The 5,542-nt window shown below is 34.4% G+C and overlaps 1 long non-coding RNA gene across 1 annotated transcript; it reads left to right on the top strand.

Moving 5' to 3' along the window:
• Positions 1 to 3,907: 3,907 nt before the first annotated feature.
• LOC125504611 lies at positions 3,908 to 4,651 on the top strand. Its single transcript, XR_007281592.1, has 2 exons — positions 3,908 to 4,011; positions 4,160 to 4,651. It is a non-coding gene; the product is annotated as an uncharacterized LOC125504611 (long non-coding RNA).
• The last annotated feature ends 891 nt before the right edge of the window (positions 4,652 to 5,542 follow it).

Here is a 5,542-nt window from a genome sequence, read left to right as displayed (position 1 = left end):
GGATCGAGATTTTTAGATCGAGCTTAGAGACTCAGTGATTGATTGGTCAAAAAAATCAATTGAGATTTGACTGATGGTTGCCAGAGTGCTAATTTTCAAAAATTCTCCAAATTTCAACCTGAATAGGAATATTTTGGAAACTTTTTCAATATTTAAAAGGAAATGTGTTCTTTCCTTTCCTTTGAGTTGAAATTCGGAAAAATCACTCCAGACTTTTTTACGGTCAATGGGAAAATTCGAGTTTGATATCGAAATGTTTACACAAACACGAAATTGTTACTCTGTTGAGTACAGTCAGGCAGCAGAATTTAAATTTTTCATGTTAGAAACTTTCAGATCGACTTATCGACTTTTATATCGACTTTCAGGTAAGAAAATGCAGTACAAAAAAAGGTTTTTCCTTGCCTTCGAATATTCTTATTAAGTTCCATTTAATATGCCTGAGGCAAGTCAAAATTGCAAAATTTTAACCCAAAACTATCAGCTCTAAATTTAAATTTTCGACTTTGATCTCCGATATATTGGCTTTAAAATCAACTCTCTTAAATTTCGTCTGAACATTCTTGCTTCGCTCGCTGCGTTCGCTGGTCCTACAAAATCGTACACAAAAAATGAATCATTTGGATCTTTAAACATCATGGTTTGTCGAGTTTGAAAAGAATACGTCGAAATTGGGACCTGAAAATTAACATTTTCTTTTCTAAAATATCGAGTTAATTATGAAAACATCGTTCTTGAACTGGATGGTCTTACTTGAAACCCGAAACACTTCTACTCAAACAAGTCTAAAATGTAGGCCAAACGTGTAAATGTCTGCCATAAACCCACAACGTTAAGATGAAACTTGAAAGTATCAATATCCAGTTTGAAATTTTGGGTCCGAAGTATTTTGAAATGTTTTTTCCAACAATCAACAATCTCATGCATTTTAAGAACTAAGGGAAATTGCCCAGTCGAATTAGAAATTTGAAACAGAAGCTCAATTTTTTTTCATTGTGGTTCAAGTTACAAATGAAAACTCAATATTTCGCTTTCAGTTTCGAAATATTTAAGCTAAAGTCCAAATTAGGGCACCTTTAACAGGCAACATCTCAATTGAACTCTAAACCTCTCAAGGACCTCTTCTTGTGTAATATGTTGTCGGAACGTCTTATTTATGAAAAGCGCGAATTGAAATAAAAAAATAAATGGACTCGAAACACTCAAAAGCTGGTTAAAAAAATGCGCATTTCTACAACTGTTCTGCTAGAGCAAGCAAGAAAATTGAGGATTGAGGTTTTACATTTTGAACGATTGCAAGTTGAAATGGAAGAATTGAACTACAATCACGAAATGTTAACAATTGAGCAGAAAATCCCTACTTTAAACGGAAAATTGCGATGTTAAAACTCAAAATTTCCACTCGGAATTTCGTTTGCACTTTGCATCGAAGTTAAATCTTAAGAAGTCCTGAACTTTTGGAATGTCGCGAACTACAATTTCCAGTTAATTTACAAGTTTCCGACTTAAAGGTGACTATCACCACTTTCATTTTGTTTAATACTAGTTTGATTTCGAAATTGCTTCTTCTAAAAATTAAACTAAAAACTAGTGGAATTTTAAAAAATTACTCAAAATTTGGTTGAAACTGTTCAAATTGTACTTAAAACTTTGATTTTATCGGAAAACTTTATAATATAAACCCCCATATGTTGCTTAAATCTTTATTTCTTCAAGCCGAACGCGATAAACGTTTGAAATTTTAAACTGAATTTTTAAACTGAAATTTTAACATTACGAGCGTAATCCCAACAAAAAAATTTACTTTTCCTGAATTTGTTATGTTCAAGCTGAAGTCACATGTATCCGATTTCCGATGGCCTGACGATACCACCGGGGTTCTTTTTTGAAGTTTTGAAAAATTTGAAAACCGTTTAGAACGATTAACCATTAATTTTGAGAGCGATATTTGCTAAGCAGAAAAAAATCGGGATTTTGGTAGACTTTGATGAAACTTGCAGGGTCTTTAGAGTGGTGGATCGCCTTAAGGTCCTGAAAATTTCAAAATCCTGTTTGCTGTTGTTCGGAAGGTGAGAATTTTTAAAGGCGAGGACGCAGTGGATTAGAAAAATTTGATATGAGACGACCTGTTAATTCTGCATCCCAGCTGGCCAAAATCAGGAGTTTTGACTATTTTAAAGAAACTTTCAGAATATTTAAAGTCAAGTGTATTTTAAAGATGGCGAGAATTCCGATATGCTACTAGCTTTAGATTGCAAAATGCGAATTAACAAAAAACAACGTGATGGTCTAATTTTCCAATTTTGCAACCCATATTTACCGAGCTGAAAAAAATCAGATTCTAGGGCTATATTTATGAAGCTTTCAGGTTCTTTACAGTTTAAAGTGTCTTCTAAAGATGGTGAAAAATGCAAATTGCTACTTGCTTTAGTATGCAAAATGCGAATTTTTAAAAGAGAAAGCGCAGTGGAGTATATACATTAGTTATAGGCGGAGATTTACTGATTTTGTAACTCATATTTGCCAGGCTGGCAAAAAAAACAGAATTTTGGCTAAATCTAAAAAAACTTTCTGGATGTTTAGAATTAAGAATCTTCTAACGATGAAGAAAATTTCAATTTCTCACTTGCCTTAGGTTGGAAGGTGAAAAATTTTAGAGTGGAAAATACACAGTGGGGTAAAAGGATTTGCTAACGAACGAATTTTTACTAATTTTGCGCCCCATATTTAACTGCTGGCAAAATTCAGCATTTTGCGCTCCCTGTTCGAAACTTTCAGCATCTCTAGAGTTGTCTCATGAAGAGAGTGTTGTCTCATGAATGCTTGTATTAGTTTAAAAATGGCAGGCTATTTAAATATTTTTATCTTATGAGAAAATTGAAAATTATTTTAAATTCTTCGGGAAACAGTAAAAAAAATAAATTTTTCCGAAAACAGAAAAAAGTACAGGAATATTTGTTATGTGATTAATATGATTTAGTAATATATTCGATTTTATATCTGATTTAAAGTAAAGCGTTGAGCGGGTTTATTTTACATCCAGAAAGCCTACGATGAAATAGCAAGCAACAATTATAATAATTCAATATCTAACGTCGCATTGTCGGATCATCGAAAATCGCTGCATGGGACTGCAGTTTAACTATTTGCTACTTAGGTGTGCAACTTTCGTCATAGAAATTTCTATAATATCAAAATTATGGGAAAAATGTGAACATTTTGAATTTGAAATCTTCACTTTAAAACTTTCTTAATGCATGTTTCTTTGTTAGAAATGTTGACATTCAAATTCATGATTTCACTGTTTCGTCGTCATTATGTGCTTTAAATCGAAAAACACAATTTACACTCGATTTATGTGTCAAAAACAAAAAAAATACGAAAATGTTGATTTTCTGAGCTAAAATTGTCTACTTCAGCCTAAAATTTCGGTACGTATTTCGACTGCAACCTTGCACTTTCAGCTTAAACTTAAGTTAAAATTTGCAAAAGAAAAACAGAGAGTTGATAAATGTTGTTCATGTACGCTTGAAATGACACTACCAGTTGAAACCCGAAAGGTTTTGAGATCTAAGTTGAGACTTCAAGTTCATCTTCTTGGCTTCACATTTCCGCTTCAACTCCAGAATATGTATCCACTATATATTTGAATAATCGCTCTCAAACTCCACATAGTTGCTTAAATCTGGGATGAAAACTCGAACATTCCACCTCAAACTCAACCCAAAGCAAAGCGTCTGCTTGCGATTTGTTAAACGTTCTAATTGTCTGCATAATCGGTCCATAATTTAAATAATCGACATGAATTAAGGTCAATTTTTCAAAAACTTAGTCTTCTGCTGTTTAAAACTCTATTAACAGCACGACATTTTACATCAATGGGCTTCAAGTTTATTCCTTCCTAGTTAGCAAACCGCCATCTGTAAAATTCATCACTAATTTGTTTTTTGTATCCATTCCAGATAGGAGACCGACTGTTTGTGGGAGCCCCCGGAAGCTACTACTGGCAAGGTAAAAATCCTCTGACTCGACTGCGATTTGATTTGTTTGCAGGCAATTTTTTTGACGCTTTGTTTTGATCCACCGTTTCCAGGCTTTAGTAGTGTGGCCCTCCTGATGATGAACCCCATCCAAACTGTGTTTTTACTTTATGTTTCAGGGCAAATGTACTCTATCGATGCCAACTCCAGATTTAACTATACACCGGGCCTGCTAGGCACGACGTACGGCGCCAAAGGTATTTCTTAGCTAGCGTCGGACATACATACCATTTTCTAATATGCGCCGCCCAATCACTACTTATTCATTTCTTTGGATGTGGTTTAGTGAGTCGTGGTTTTCTAAAGGACTGTAATCTAGACACTTGAATTCATCCAGATTGTTGGAAAAATCGCCTTCGTCTAGTTGCTTGCTGTTTACTTTTTCTCTGTTCTGTTACTCCCACTGCACACAAATTTGACCATGCACCACGTCTTGTTAAGCCACCCCAGACTAATAAAATAAAAACCAACGACGCAGCATCTTCAACTTATTACCATGTTATACCATTTGGTGTAGGAGTGTTAACTTCCAGGGTGCAGTGTTCTACTAATGGTCATTCTTAATCCAGTACTAAATTTGTTTAGGCTTTCAATAAACATACTAAATTTGATTAATATTTGATTTCAACATGTGCTTTAACATCATGATGTTTTTGCTCCAATCACAAGGGAGCACTTGCTGCTCAACTAGCGGTTAAGGCTAATTAGACAGAATCATCCATTTCTGGGAGATTTCAGTTATTAAATCGATGACCCAGAATTTTGCAGAAAACCATTTATTAACAGATGGTCGATATTACGTGTTGTTTGCCTGCCTACGCAATCGCGTCCACAGTGACCACACACTTTTAATTGTTTCAATGGTTCGCTACTTAAAAGGCGAAATAAAGCCGTACACATTGCCGTTTTTATTAGCTAAAGGTCACCATATTGAGAGTAAGTGTACCCAGTCACAAAAAGCGTTTCACATTTTTAACATTGTCAAAGGCCGGTCGCAAGTCGCTCAAGTGGCACCTACTGGATCTTAGCGTTTGCCTCATATGAAAAATCCGCAAAATCCCTGATCATCCATTAACCATACGTGTGGCAGCCAGTATTTTTAGACACAATTGTTTCTGTTTTACATAAACGAAGCCTAACGAGCGAAATCATCAATTCTCGTTGGCAAAAAGCGGATATTAATCAAGAGCATATTGATAAATGTGCTCAATAAGATTCGTTTATTAAAAATAGCACGTTACAACTATTCGGTATGAGAAACGTTGAGTAATTTTAACAGGAATTCCTGCAGATGGTGTATAATTACAGTTTTTCGACGTTTCCCCGAATTAATATAGTCAATTCATTTTTTACAAACTTCTTTTTGGGTATTTCGCCTCAAAAATTCCAATTAGTAGAGAAATTAATTTGAAAAATTACCTTGACGTTTCGATAGGTATTTTCTGCTATCGTTATCAAAAGAACCTAAATGAACCTAAAAAAGAGTATGTTAATAAATTGTG

Source organism: Dendroctonus ponderosae, unplaced genomic scaffold (assembly GCF_020466585.1).
Source record: "Dendroctonus ponderosae isolate FM_Combo_2020 unplaced genomic scaffold, Dpon_F_20191213v2 Dpon_F_20191213_5, whole genome shotgun sequence".
Lineage (NCBI taxonomy): Eukaryota > Metazoa > Arthropoda > Insecta > Coleoptera > Curculionidae > Dendroctonus > Dendroctonus ponderosae.
Note: the sequence above shows the minus strand (reverse complement) of the source record. Positions and strands in the feature narration are given on the sequence as shown.